The 14,790-nt window shown below is 34.8% G+C and overlaps 1 protein-coding gene across 2 annotated transcripts in view; it reads left to right on the forward strand.

The window, feature by feature from the left end:
* The first annotated feature begins 4,176 nt into the window (after positions 1 to 4,176).
* The window catches only part of Tfec (transcription factor EC), a 74,311-nt gene continuing 63,697 nt past the window's right edge, over positions 4,177 to 14,790 (forward strand). The window contains exon 1 of one of the 2 annotated variants that reach the window (XM_087204614.1): positions 4,177 to 4,330. The gene's annotated coding sequence lies outside the window, so the exon portion shown is untranslated. The remainder of the gene's footprint in view (positions 4,331 to 14,790) is intronic. The other variant, XM_087204615.1, reaches the window with a different exon arrangement.

Consider the following 14,790-nt stretch of genomic DNA (forward strand, 5'->3'; position numbering starts at 1 on the left):
CTGTTCATTTATTCTCAGGAAATATTAATAAACATACTCAATAGCATATAACTAAAGTTTTGATATCTCAGTGAATTAATAAAAATTGAGGAATTAAAGTATATCAACATTAGTATTTATGATAGAAATATGTACAAATTGCCATTACTGTACACATACACACACTGGAACATTTGACTCTGTTTATGTCAAGGAAAGTTCTAAAAGTGAGATCAAGTGTGATCTAAACTGAAGAGGTTGATTCCTACCACAAAGTATTCTAAAGAGAGGGGTGGGAAGATGTGTTATGAAGAAACTTGAAATCCAGATTCAGATTTAATTGTGAAGACTTTCAGAAGCTGTTCTAGAGAATTTGGAACCAAAATTTAGACAGTAGGAAGTTTCTAATGGTTACAAATAAAAGAAATAAAACAATGAAATGTGTGAGTTAGATGAATTGAAAGCAAGATGGGAGCAAGAAGGGACTTAGTAGGAAATAGGTCAACAAGATCAGTTAGGTAGCCTACTGATTCACTTATTCAACACATATACATTGAGAGGCACCCATATGTTGCCCAAGTGCTTTGGATATGCCAATGAGCAAACCAATAGGGAATCTAATTCATGTGACGCCTACTTTTCAGCGGATAATAAAAAGTAAATAGTAAACTCAGTGGGTAATGGGGTCCATAAAAAAGTAAAGTGTAGATTCTGATAAGAAAGATAAAGAGTGCTAGAGGTGGGAAGTTGGGGGAAAGGAGAGAGAGGTAAAATTTTAGGCCACTTAAGGATATATTTCAGTGAGAAGTTGAACTTGATATTACTCAAAGACTTAACCAAGTTGTATAGGCTTAGGATTTTAGAAGCCATTTAAAGAAATTGAAATTAGTTATTATTCTGAGTATAAAGGGATGGTATGAGAGAGTTTTGAACAGAAGAGATACAGAACTAGCTTTGGGTTAAAAAAAAAAAACCATTTTGATTGCCTTTGAGAATGAGCTGTGTATCTTGGTGAATGGAAGAGTAGCAACAAAGAAGCTGGAAGGTTAGTTAGAAAGTCAGTCTTTGCTTTTATCCAGATGAGAGATTAAGTTAGCTTTGACTAGGATGGTAGCAATGGGAGTTGGTTGAAGCAGTTAGATTCTGGGTATTTTTGATGCTACAGCTCACAGAAATTACTTGTGGATAAGTGAAGGGATATAAGAGAAGATGAGTTAAAAGTATTATCAACATTTTGAGCCTGATCCACTGGAGAGATGAAGATGCAGTTAGGGAAAGCTGTAAACAGTGCATAGTTGGAAGGAAAGACAGATTTAAGTTGTCTGCTACACAGGAAAATGCAGATGTAGAGTACATAGTTGGATGTATGTGTGTGGAATATGAGAGAGAGGTCATCATGGAGGCATCAGGATATTGATGATCTACAGTCATCAGAGTAAATGAGGTAGCCAAGGTAACAAGTACAGCTACAGAAAATAACAAGCTGTGCTTTTGAGCACTTCAATATTAGTAGATTAGGGAAAAGAGAAAGAAACAAAGAGGCAGAGAAAAAAAACCCAGTGAAGTATGAGAATATCTGATGGTTTGTGAGGTCTTGAAAACCTATAAAGATAGGGAACTAATACAGGAGAGAATTATCAAAAATGTGCTGTTGATAGAAAAAGTTGAGACTGAGAACTGACCACTTGACTGGTAATATTGACAAGGGCAATTTTTGTACTCTGGTAAGAGTTTTCAAAATTGGAATGGGTTTAAGAGCAGATAAATAAAAAATAATATAAGACAGTGAGTACTGATAACTCTTGAGTTTTTCTGAATGAAGAAATAGAATGATACTGGCAAAAGTGGGGCCAAATGAAAATTTTTTTCCCCTTTAGGTAAGAGCAAGAACATCCCTTTGTATTCTAATGGAAATGACCTAGCAGGAAATGTTTGACATTGTAAGTTCTAGAAGAGAGGAGGAAATTTCTCAGTGATGTTTCTAGGTAGGCAAGAAGGGAGAAATCTAGTACAAATGTAGAGAGCTCTTCTCTAGGTAAGATAACATGTCATCATCTATGATAACAAATTGGAAGCTAGATTATTTGGGTACAAAAACTGGCAGTGGGTAGATCTGGTGAAGGGTGGAAGATGACAGGGACAGTATGAAGAGGTTGACAGAAACAATGAAGATGGAAAACTCACACTGCGTTTACTTATTGTCTGGCACTGTTGAATTGACTTCTAGTAATCATTTAATCTACATGACAGTCCACTGTACATACATACTATTATAATTTCTGTTTTACATATGAGGACACTTAGGCAAAGAGATGTTAAGTATTTTAACCAATGTGCCACAGCTTAGCAGAGGCAGAGCTGAGATTTGAATCAAACCAGTAAAATGCAAGTCAGAAGTTCTTTGTGAGACGCATTTCATGAATAGAACTGCCAAGACTCAAGGGCCATGTACACAGGAAGAGTGAGAATGCTCCCTCCGCCATAAACAAAGATTTTTTTGTATGAATCATGAGAAGATACCTTGTTTTTCTCTTCTTCACATGATTAATTAACTGAAATATTTTATTCAGGGAGTCCCTAAACATCAACCAGGTGATAACAAAAGACAGGATTTAAATTAGGATGAGTCATCTTCAAGATATTATTCTTTTCATAAAGAAGCAGTAATTTGTGATAAAATTATTGCGACAAGTTGTATGCTACCGTATTTCTTAAAGTTTTGATATATATTATTTTTAAACTTAAGATCAAATTTTATATAACAAATATCACGTATTCATATCACATATTCTCTATAAAATATAGAAGCAATAGATAAGAAAAATTTAAAAGTCATACCTATCCCATTGAGTCATCATTAAAAATAACCATTATTAACACAGATTATGGGTCCTTTAGGCGTGTTTATAAGTCAGTATGTTCATATTTCCAACTTTTGAATAACAAATATACAACTATATAGCAGTATAGCTTTAAAACTTTTGAATCTCACAAATATATTTTAAATAAATGTATTAAACACATATCATACAAATATATTAATTTCAATTTAATTTCCCAAATCTTTTCTTTCCTGACAGTGTTTCTAACATGAATCTTATTTCCTTAATGTTAAGCCAAATCAGTCAATTTTATACTAAATTAACTATTTACTATTTCCAAACACCCCAGGAGATTTAGATGTATGATAAAATAACCAGAAAATATGAGACAACCTAAACATTTTCTACTGACAGTGCTGGAACATTTTCAAAATAGTTTTGAAGTTCTTAAAGCAAGATACAAAATGGTAAGATACAGTATTTTCATATAATTTTCAGTTCTTTGAAAACACTAAGAGCAACTTAATTGCTCAATTTTTAAAACCAAAGAGCAAGAAACACTTGAATGTAACATTTACAGGAAATATTAGCGATTTACTTAAATATCTTGCTTTCTATGTTTTAAAAATATGGGTAAAATAAGCAAATTGTGTACCAGAAGAAGAATGCAGAGTTTTACAACAAAAATCACTGGGTGGGAACAAAGTTGTATCTTTTGGTTTTTAAATTTCTATAGATAACTGATACACGAAATAAGAACATAGAAGTTTCACTGATAAGGGCAGTAGGTAACCTGTGCTTATGTCTTAAAAATACAGACCAAACTAGGATATAAATAATGATAATAATAATAAAAATAGAAATAGAAATCTGGGCAAGATTATTATCCTAGAGTAACTTCAATAGCAAGATGATATGTAAGAAATTTTTTTATGATGTGAAATATGGGAATTTTAATAGTCCTATACAAAAACTCTATGAATATTTTAAATAGAAGTACAGTTCTTAAGAAATGAAACACGATGCAGATCAGTTTAAAAAGTATTACTTGTGCACCACGCTATGTTGCAATAAATGTGGGATCTTAGTCTATTCTGATAGCGACCATACACTGCTTCTGTATGTTCAGAAAGAAAAAAGTTAATGATGGGGCAATAATGGGATCAATGAGAGCTTTTACTGCAGCCACACCACTGTGGAGTAATTTTGTTGGAGAGCTGTTTCTCAAATTAGTAGCATATTTCAGATAAAGAAAGGAAGTCGCCTTAACTTGAAACTGCTGTGTCATTTCTTCTTCCTTAACTGAAATTCCAACCAGGGTTCAGGAAATGCCCTAATGAGCAACTTCTCTTTTCTTTTTCCTCAACTAAGTGGATTCCAACCAGTCCAACTATTCATTACTCACGATCAGGATCAGATCATTTACTTTGCTTGTCTCATTGGACATGGTGCTTATGCTATGGGAAAAGGGATTGTAATTTGGTGCTGTTTGTAGAGGTGATTACACTGATAGAATCCAATCGTTGCTGGTAGGTAACTAAACTGGCAGGTTAATTCTTTGTACGTTAAACAAAGTATGAAGGCAAGTCTAATCAATACCTCTTTTACTTTGATGCGTGTAGCTTGCTTATAATTATAATTTTGTCTTGTATGATAACTAGGTATCAGGATGTTAGAACAGTCAAGCTGTGATATGCTGTAATTTGAGTAAAATATAACTGAATCTCTATGAATGTCTTATTTTAATCAAGATAGAAATCACTGTTTTAGTTCATGATAACCAAAGAAATTTCTTCTTCCAGTTTAATATTCTCAGATATTTACTAAATTGGAACATGATTTAACATTTTATTGCCTCATGTTATTTTATGAGTAAATGTTAATTTCTGTTTACATTCCAGCAATATCTATTTTATTAGCTTTTAGAGGTAAGAAAATATAAGTTCTGTTCATATCAGAAATAACACGAGACAGTATATTAGTATATGTTTTTTTCCAGAGTTAAAAGATTATTCTTGTTTTTTATACAGATGTAAATTTAAACCATTTGTTTAGGAGATTTCAAGTATTGTAAAGCAATTAATATTTTAAAATAATAATTTTAATAATTTGAAAAGTTATAGTAGGGACTTAAAATTTATTTATGTAATTCTGTGTATTACACATATACATATATTTGTATGAATTATTACTCTACATTTTCAGTATTCTCTCAGAATGTTTCATTAGGAATAGAAATGTTGAGAAAAATAATAAAACTGATGCAATCTTCAATTCATCTTGAATAGTTTATTAGTAACTTATTTACTGGAAACTTCATTTAATATTGAGACTTTAAAATAATCTTGATTATTCTGCCCTATTCAGAGATTGTGTCAACAAGGCAAAATGTAACAGAACATGGAGTTCATTATTAAGATTATTCAGATAATTCTGCTTCACTCATATTTTAGAATCCAAGTGTAGCTATACTCTTTTAAGTAGCTTTGAATTAATACTAAACTTAACTCGTTGGTGAAGGCTACTTACAGTGGGCCAGACTTTATGGTTTCTATTTTGGAAATTGAAAAGAAATCTTTGTTGTCCTAAAACAAATGCAATACATATAATTTTAATGGTATCTATTACATTAGTTTTATTTTTATTATTGTACTTTTCAGCTTTATTCCAAAGGAATAGAATAAGGCAGTATAAGTACATTTTGCTGAAGTGAAACTTGAAATTGATGTAAATAATGAAACATATTTCTCAAAGTCAGCTTAATTTTAATGACTGACATGCAAGTGCTTTAGTTGTAGATACCCTAAAGAATTACAAAATGTTTAAATATAAAGCAAACTTTTAGCATAAATAACCTTTTCATAAATTATACTAATTAGGATGGTGAAAGTAGAAAATAATTTTAAAAACTGGTTTGGATAATAAGAAAGGAGAAATAAGGAAAGAAGAAAATGAAAGAAATGCGGTGTTCTTGCACAATAATTTCAAATAAACTATCAAAATATAGTTCAAATAGAATCATGATAGGTATTGATAAAATAATAAACATTTTATACATATGGAAATGCAATCAATCTTTTATACATTATACAAATAAAACTATACAGATTCTTCATGGAAATAACCTCTTATTGTACAAAGAAATGGATTTCTTTTTAGCGTAAGAAATGGAATGACAGCGGATCCAGAAAGACAATATTTACAAATAGCAGATTTGTATTTTGGACTATTTTGGTTTGGCAACAAACCAAACCAAACATAGAGTGTACCTATGGATTCCTCCAGGTTTTACTAATGATGTTTACTATGATCAAAGAGAAGAACCTGTGAGGCATAGAGGAATAAGAGTGACAAACATTGCAAAAACATAACCTATGAAGACAGAGGTTAATTGTAAGTTTGATAGGGAAGGAAAAAGAGAAGCAAGGAATGAATCATCAAAAACTAATCCTCACTTTATAGAGCTATGAATTGCCAGCTAATCAAGGAATCTGTGGAGTTGGGTTGTGGCTGTTTGGAGATGGATCAAAATTTGTCGGCCATTTACTTTGTAAATGTAGTTGATGATAGATAATTTTGTGTTCCCATTGAATTGAATTCATTGGAACATGGCAAACCTTGACTACTTCCCAACAAAAATGAGGCAGTTCATGTTAAAATTGGGGAATACATACAAGTGGAAAAGTGAAATAGTATAATAGATGGTGGAATCTCCTCAGGTGACCTGTGTTAAAGAGTACATTGGTCAAAGGGAGAAAACCCTTGTTTCTATTTTCAGTTGCTCTCAGGAAAGAGGGAGATTGAGCTAATGATCTTAAAATAACATTGGGTTGCATTTTTCTTTTATATTTTCAAGTTTGAAAGAATAAGTGAGAATTTGATCTGAAAATGTACTATTTGATCTCTTTTTGAAGGCACAAATGAGGCACAGTAGGAAATGAGTCTGGGAATAGAAGTGGACTTTAGGCAAAGTTTCTCCTGTCCCTTTATGTTCATTTCTAAGAGTTGTCATGGAAGAGTATTTCCCCCCCTCTCTTCCTCCTCTTCTTCTTCCTCTTCTTCTTCTCCTTCTTCTCCTTCTTCTCCTTCTCCTTCTTCTCCTTCTTCTCCTTCTTCTCCTTCTTCTCCTTCTCCTTCTTCTCCTTCTCCTTCTTCTTCTTCCCTATTAAAACAGATGGTATTCATTTTCTAGCTTTTTGCACTGGGCCAGAGAGTTCCAGCCTTTTTTTCATTTCTTTTTCTAGTCCTTCCTTATACAAACATGTTCCAAACGCAGAAAATTGTATGCTTATGAATAAATTAACTTAGGATAGATAGTTGACATTTTTAGACACATTTCTATTAAAATAAGAATGTAAGCCAGGACTTTCTGTAACTAGATATTTGGCTTTATTCTCTACCCCCACCCCGACACACTTTGCTGATACTCAGTCTATCAAACATGTTTCACCAGTCCCCCAAAATCTAGGCTGGTATTGACTCCATTTGCATTCTGTCTTTAGGCAGACAACATCTCTACCCACTAGTGTCTACATGGAATTTCTAAGCAGCTAAGATGTTTACCTTCTCTGGTCCCTTTGAACCTGTGTAAATTCAAACATTTGAATTACTGAACCATCTAAAGTTTACAACTAAAGTTTTGTCATCAGCATTTTCACAATGATAATACATTTTGGTAAAATTCTAGGTTTCTCCCTACTCTTAAACTAAGAGACATCTGAATCTTTAATCATACTCTCAAATATTGTCTCCATTTAGCCAATGACTTTTCCTCTTCAGTAGCTATGATTCCTTTGCATTTGGAAGAAAATTTTCACACAGAGGATGATTTGTTCTTTCTATCAAAATTACATCTACCATTAAATTTCCTTTTCCTGTAAGCATGCCCAATTTTTAAAAAAAATTTCTCAGTGTTCTCAAAATGTAAAGCACTTCTTATTTTAGAAGGACTTTTCTGACGCTAGCCATTTGAAAGACAGATTGGAGGGTGAAAGGCTGGAGTCATTAATTTTAGATTTTTGTTTATACAGTGTTCCTATATCTGCAAAGATGTAGATACAGCAAAAATAAATGTATGTGGTGTCTGTTTCTGTGTAATACTTTGCAAGTAGATGTGCATTTTCAATGAACAGAGAGGAAGCACTTTTATGAAAATATGATAGAACCTATTTCATGAGAGAATTCAAGGTAATACACAGCAACATTTTCCACTAGAGAAATAATCATTTGGCTGAATGTGTCAGATGTTTCTGTGTCCTCTATTCTGCTCCATTGATCCACGTGTCTGTTTTTGTTCCAGTATTAGTCCTTTTTATTAGTATTGCTTTGTAGCATAGCTTGAAGTCAGGTATTGCAAAGCCTCCTGCTTTGATCTTGTTGTCCAAATTGCTTTTGGTATTCTACGTTTCTTCTGGTTCCATCTGAATTCTAGAATTGTTTTCTCTAGTACTATAAAGTAAGCTGTTGGTGTTTTAATTGGGACTGTATTAAATTTGTAAAACAGTTTTGGGAGTATGGCCATTTTGACAATATTGGTTCTGCCTATCCAAGAGCAAGGGATAACTTTCCATTTTCTGATGTCCTCTTCAATCTCCTTTTTCAGAGACTATAGTTTTCTTTGTAGAGGTCCTTGCTTAGGTTAATTCCTACATATTTCATTTTTCTTGAAGCTACTGTGAATTGTATTGTTTTCATAATTTATTTATCATAAAGTTCATTATTGGTGTACAGAAATGCTAATGATTTTATGTGTTGATCTTCTGACCTGCTAGGTTGCTGAAGTTGGTTATTAATTGTAAGAGTTTTTTGGTGAAGTTCTTTGGGTCTTCTATTTAGAATATCATGCCATCAGCAAATAATGATAGTTTGAGTTCTTCCTTTCCCATATGTATCCCTTTTGTCTTTCACTTGCCTGATTGTTCTGTCTAATGTTTCAAGTCCCATGTTGAATAGAAGTGATGATAGTGGACATCCTTGTCTTGTTCCTGATTTTAAGGGGAATGTTTTTTGTTTTTGTTTTTCATTTAGTATGATGCTGGCTGTTGGTTTTTTCATAAATATCTTTTATCAAATTCTGGTATGATTCTTTTGTACCTGTTTTTTCCTCAGGGTTTTTATCATGAAGGGGTATTGGATTTTGTCAAAAGGCTTTCCTGCTTCTATTGATACAATCATGTGGTTTTTGACCTTGCTTCTGTTTATGTGAGGTACTGCATTTAATGACTTACATACATTGAACCATCCTTGCATCTCTGGGATCATGATGTATGATCTTTTTGATTATGTGCTACATTCTATTTGTTAACATCTTGTTGAGGATTTTTGCATTTATGTTCATTAAGGAGAATAGCTTATAGTTTTCTTTTTTCTTTTTTTCTTTTTATTTATTTATTTTTTTGCTGAAATTCTTTTATTGGTACATTTTAGGTATACAATATGTTTACATTTATCACTGGGTACTTGTACCTATACATGATGTAACTTGGTTCTTATTTTTTCCCCATTCCCTGTCTTCCCTTCACCCCCTCCACCATTCCCTATTTACAAAGACTTTGTTTCCATTTTTTCCTTTTCTCATAATTTTTCCTTTCCCTTCTTTCCTTTCCCCTTCCCCTTCCACTTCCCCTACCCTTTGGGGTCTTCTCTTCCTATTTCAAATGATCAATTATTCATTTTAATCCTTATTTACACTTTTAGTTTCTCACACCAGAGAAACTATTTGGTATTTACACATGTGTGTCCTATTTATTTCACTTAAGAGTATGGCCTCAATATATATCCATTTGGCTATAAATGTCTCTAGTTTCTCATTCTTTATGGCTGAGTAGTACTCCATTTTATAAAAAAACTGGATCTTTTTTATCCAGTCTCCAGTTGATGGGCACTTGGGATGCTTCCAAGCTTTAGCTATTACAAACTGTGCTGCTATAAACATGGGTGCACATATATTGCTGTGGTATGATTCTTTTAATTCTTTTGGGAAGATACCCAGCAGGGGAATAGCTGGGTCAAATAGGACCTCTAGTCCTAGCACTTTGAGGTATCTCCATACTGATTTCCACAGTGGCTGCACCAGCCTGCACTCCCACCAACAATGGAGAAGGGTTCCTTTCTCCCCACACTTGTGCCAGCATTTGTCATTGGTTGATTTCTTGATAGCAGCCATTCTTTCTGGGGTGTGATGGAATCTCAGTGTTGTTTTCATCTACATCTCTCAAATGACCAGTGATGTTGAACATTTTTTCATGTTTATTTGCTGCTTTTACTTCTTTGTCTGAGAAATGTCTGTTCATTTCAGATGCCCATTTTTGAATTGGCTCTTTAAATTTGGGGGGTCTGATTTTTTTCAGTTCTTTATATATTCTAGATAGTAGTCCTTTGTCTGAGGTACAGCTGCTAAAATTTTTTTCCCACATTGTAGGTGGTCTCTTAGAGCTCTGCAGCCCAAATGATACAATCAGCAGCACCATAGCACCAAGCACAGCTTAGAAAATGACAATTTGTGGTAATTATTAATCTGTCACCTTTAACTGTGTGAATTAAATCAAAATCAAGGACCAGCCCAACATATGTTTATAGTGAATAAACTCTTCAATATAGCAACTTTACCCTTCAGGATGGGGAGTTAGAAGGAGTTGGGGAGGGAGGGATAGATAGGTAGAAGGATAGGGAAAGGTTAGCAGTGAGGCCAGAGGACACACTAACTCCTAAGAAACTGTTGAAGACAAGAGGAAAAGGCAGAATGAAAGAACAAAGACAAGAACAGAACAATGTAACAGCAATAGGGAGGCTAGATACTGTATTTACTTTCCTTTAAAACTAATCACAATTGAGAGAAGGAAAAAGAGAACAAAAGAAAAATAAAGAAGAAATCCAAATTAGGTCCAGAACAGGAACAAAAACATGAACAACAATGTGGGACATCGAGAAAATAAGAGAGAGAGAGAGGGAGAGGGAGAGGGAGAGGGAGAGGGAGAGGGAGAGGGAGAGGGAGAGGGAGAGGGAGAGGGAGAGGGAGAGGGAGAGGGAGAGGGAGAGGGAGAGGGAGAGGGAGAGGGAGAGGGAGAGGGAGAGGGAGAGGGAGAGGGAGAGGGAGAGGGAGAGGGAGAGGAGAGAAAAGAAAGAAAGAAGAGAAAATAAAAATTTGAAAAGAGTAGGAAAAAAATTAAAAATAAGAGAAAAAATTTTTTTCAAATAACAAAAAATAAAAATGAAGGGCCTCCTTCAGGGTATGTCTCGGCTGTCACAATAGAAAACGTGGGCAGCTGTGTGCAGATATAAGTCAATGAGCCTCAGCAAGCCAGTAGCAGACCTGTGAGATTCAGGCAGATTTCTGGCTACTAGTCCCAAGTTGAGCTCCTGTCCTCCTGCAGGGTTGAACTCTGCAAGGTTCTACTGCAAATTCCAGCTGCCCTTCCCCTGAAGATAGTGCAGGTTCCAATGGGAGGTGATGATCCCTTCAACTTACCAAGTACGGTGGTCTGGTGTGCCTTTATTGCATATCCTCTACAGTTTTCCAGTGGGCTTCAGTTTTCGTCGAGGAGACTTGAAAGAGGCCCTCTTTCTGTTCTTCACTTCTGCTCTATCTTCCGGAGCTCAGGACAATGGCCTTTATGCCTTTGTAGTGTGGAACCAGGTAGCAACACAGCCAGGAGGTGGTGGTGGTGGTGGTGGGGCGGGACAAGACCTGCAGGCGCCCAGGCAGCTAAGCTGGTTGTGGTGGGCGGACCATGGAAACGGGGGCGCGGGGGGCAGGGGGGGCTCCATGCTGCGCGGACTGGTCCTGGTGCTATAATTTTCTTTTTTAGTTGGGTCTTTCTCTGGTTTGGGGATCAGGGTGATTCTGGCTTCCATAAATTTGGGAGCACTCTGTCCCTTTCAATTTCCTTGAAGAGCTTGAGCAGTATTAGTGATATAACATCCTTAAAAGTTTTGTAGAATTCAGCAGTGAATTCATCAGGTCCCAGGCTTTTCTTTTTAGTTGGTATATTCTTTATTAATTTGTCAATTTCATTGCTTGTTATTGGGTTGTTAAGCATACTTATGACTTCTTGGTTTAGTTTTGGTAATTTGTATCTATTTAAGAATCTGTTTCTTCAAAATTTGGTATTTTGTTGTAATATAATTTTTCAAAGTATTTACTGTCTTCTGGATTTTGATAGTGTCTTTTGTATTCACCTTTTAAATTTCTAATTGCATTGATATGAGTCTTTTCTCTCTTTCTTGGTAAGTCTGGCTAAGGGCTTATGCATTTTATTTATTCTTTCAAAGAACCAGCTCTTTGATTCATTGATTTGTTTTTACCCTTCATTTCATTGATTTCTGCTCTCTTTATAATTTCCTTCAATTTTGGTTTGGGGCTGGTTCATCGTTGTTTATCAAGTGTCTTAAGATTTCTCGTAAGGTTATTTATTTGGGCTTAACACTGTTTTCCTAATGTGAGCATGGATTTTCCTCTAGAACTGCTTTCGTAATGTCCCAGGGGTTTCATTGAGTTGTACAGTTATTGTCATTAACTTCCAGAAAGTTTTAAATTTCTTCTTCCATTTCTTCTGTGACCTATTGGTTGTTGAGGAGTATGTTGTTAATTTTCCAGGAACTTTTGCCTCTTCTGAAATTTCTTCTGTTGTTGATTTCTATTTTCATTTCATAGTCATCTGGTAGTATGCCTGGGGTAATTTCAGTACTTTTATATTTACTTAAGCAGGCTTTGTGGATTACTATTGATATAGGGAAAATAAATGTTAACTCCTAACTCACTAGAAGTTAAATACACAGAGTTCATGTTCCCTGAAGTGGAAGAATGAATTCTAAGGAATAGTTGAGGTTAAGAGTAGGGAAATTTATTGGGAAATAGGAATGAGGAATAGGAATAGGGAATAAGAATGGGAAGTAGGAGTAGCTCTTGAGAGAAAGGAGGGGTCCTGAATGGGTTTCCAATGATCCTACTTCATTTTTCAGGTTTTGTTTTTTTTTTGGTACTAGGGATCAAACTCAGGACCTTGCACTTGTGAGGCAGGCATGGTGCTACTGAGCTAAATCCCTGACCCCTCCAATGATCCTATTTTTCTGAGGAAGTTTTATACAGTAAAGTCAGGAGGGCCGGTACAACATGGGTCAAGTTATAATCAACCAATGCAAGTACAAGTATAGCCACCTAGCTAATACTGATCCAATAGTAGCAAGGGCATATGGATGACATCAGTAACCTTGGCTGATAATCTATAGTCTTAGTCTTGTCTTTAGTCTTAGTAGTTTTAGTCTTAGTCTTAGTAGTTTTGGTTTTAGTAGGTGGGAGAAGATGGCCCACCCCTAATGAGATGATGGTTTATTTATATGGGAAATCTCAAAAAGGATGGTACCAGTAATCTCAAAATTTCTTAAGGAAGTATGTAAATTTTGCTATTGTGACTTTAATCTTCTTCAGATGTGCCTCCAGCTAGTTTTTGATGTGTTTTTATCTTTTCCACTGACTCCCTCAAGGGCCGAGCCCTGTCTGACTGTCTATAATATTTCTACCTAATTTAGCTGTCTATAATAGTACGTGATCTATTTTGGAAAAAGGACCATGTGGGGAATTAGAAGAGGAGGGAGGGAGTTTGGAGGGAAGGGGATTAACAAAAAAGAAACAACATCTTCTTTAACTAGTTTCCAGTTGATGGGCACTTGGGCTGTTTCCAAGCTTTAGCTGTTATAAACTGTGCCACTATAAACATGGGTGCACATATATTGCTGTGGTGTGATTCTTTTCATTCTTTTGGGAAGACACCCAACAGGGGAATAGCTGGGTCAAATGGGACCTCTAGTCCTAGTTCTTTTGATGTGTTTTTTTTTTTAATAAAATGGAGTACTACTCAGCCATAAAGAACAACAAACTAGAGACATTTATAGCTAAATGGATGCATATTGAGGCCATATTCTTAAGTGAAATAAATAGGATACACATGTGTAAATACTGGTGTGAGAAACTGAAAGTGTAAATAAGGATTAAAATGATTAAAACCAATAATTGATAATTTGAAGTAGGAAGAAAAGGCCCAAAGGAGTAGGAAAAATGGAAGGGGAAAGGGAAAGGAAAGAAGGGAAAGGAAAGGAAAAATTATGAGAAAAGGAATAAATGGAAAAAAGTCTTTATAAATAGGGAAGGGTGGAGAGGCTGAAGGGAGGAGGGAATGGGGAAAAAATAAGAACCAAGATACATCATGTATAGTGATAAATGATAAATGTAAATGTATACCTAAAATGTACTAATAAAAGAATTTATATTTATAATAAAAAATGTACTAATAAAAGAAAGAAGCTGCAATACATATATATACTCTCTTCACAAGATGATTGTAAACTTCATGTATTGCAAAGAAGTACTAATAAAATTTTAAAAAGTTAAAAAGAAAAAAATAATCACTTACACTGACCACGGATTAGCTCTCAAATAAGTTGACCCAGCAAATATGTGCAGTTGATTCAGTGGCTTCTTTGTGGTTGCTTGGTTTGGAATTGGTGGAATACACTGTGAAATAGAAAGTCTTCTATTCAACATTTTTAGCTTGATCCTAACTTTCCATGTGACTTTGAATAAGTCCATGTGTATCTGTGTGTTTCTTAAAGATTTTGTGTTAGATTAATATCTGAAAGGAGTCAGGCCAGAGGGTAAAGGAGGAGGAATCTGGGTACTGCTCAGAGTCTACTCCTCTACCTGAAGAGTAGCTCTGAATTTGTTCCCTGAAGATCAAACTTTCACTGAACATAGGTGCTCACAGCACAAAAGGAGGTCTTCTCTCAACTTCCCTGTCTATTTCATGTTTCTGACAGATTTACATAGCATGAAACATAACAAACTACTACTCCCAAATCTAACCTTTCTCCCCTCAATACAATTTCCTATCTAAACAGCCTTGGAGGACTCTGCTTTTAGAGAAAAATGAAGCAACTCTTTGCATAATTTGTTAAATAACTGCTAATCTGCCTTTTCTCCATGGGGCAGTTCCAC

The sequence above is a fragment of the Heterocephalus glaber genome, unplaced genomic scaffold, assembly GCF_053883595.1.
Source record: "Heterocephalus glaber isolate CG9 unplaced genomic scaffold, H.glaber_assembly_v1.0 deba00000546, whole genome shotgun sequence".
Lineage (NCBI taxonomy): Eukaryota > Metazoa > Chordata > Mammalia > Rodentia > Bathyergidae > Heterocephalus > Heterocephalus glaber.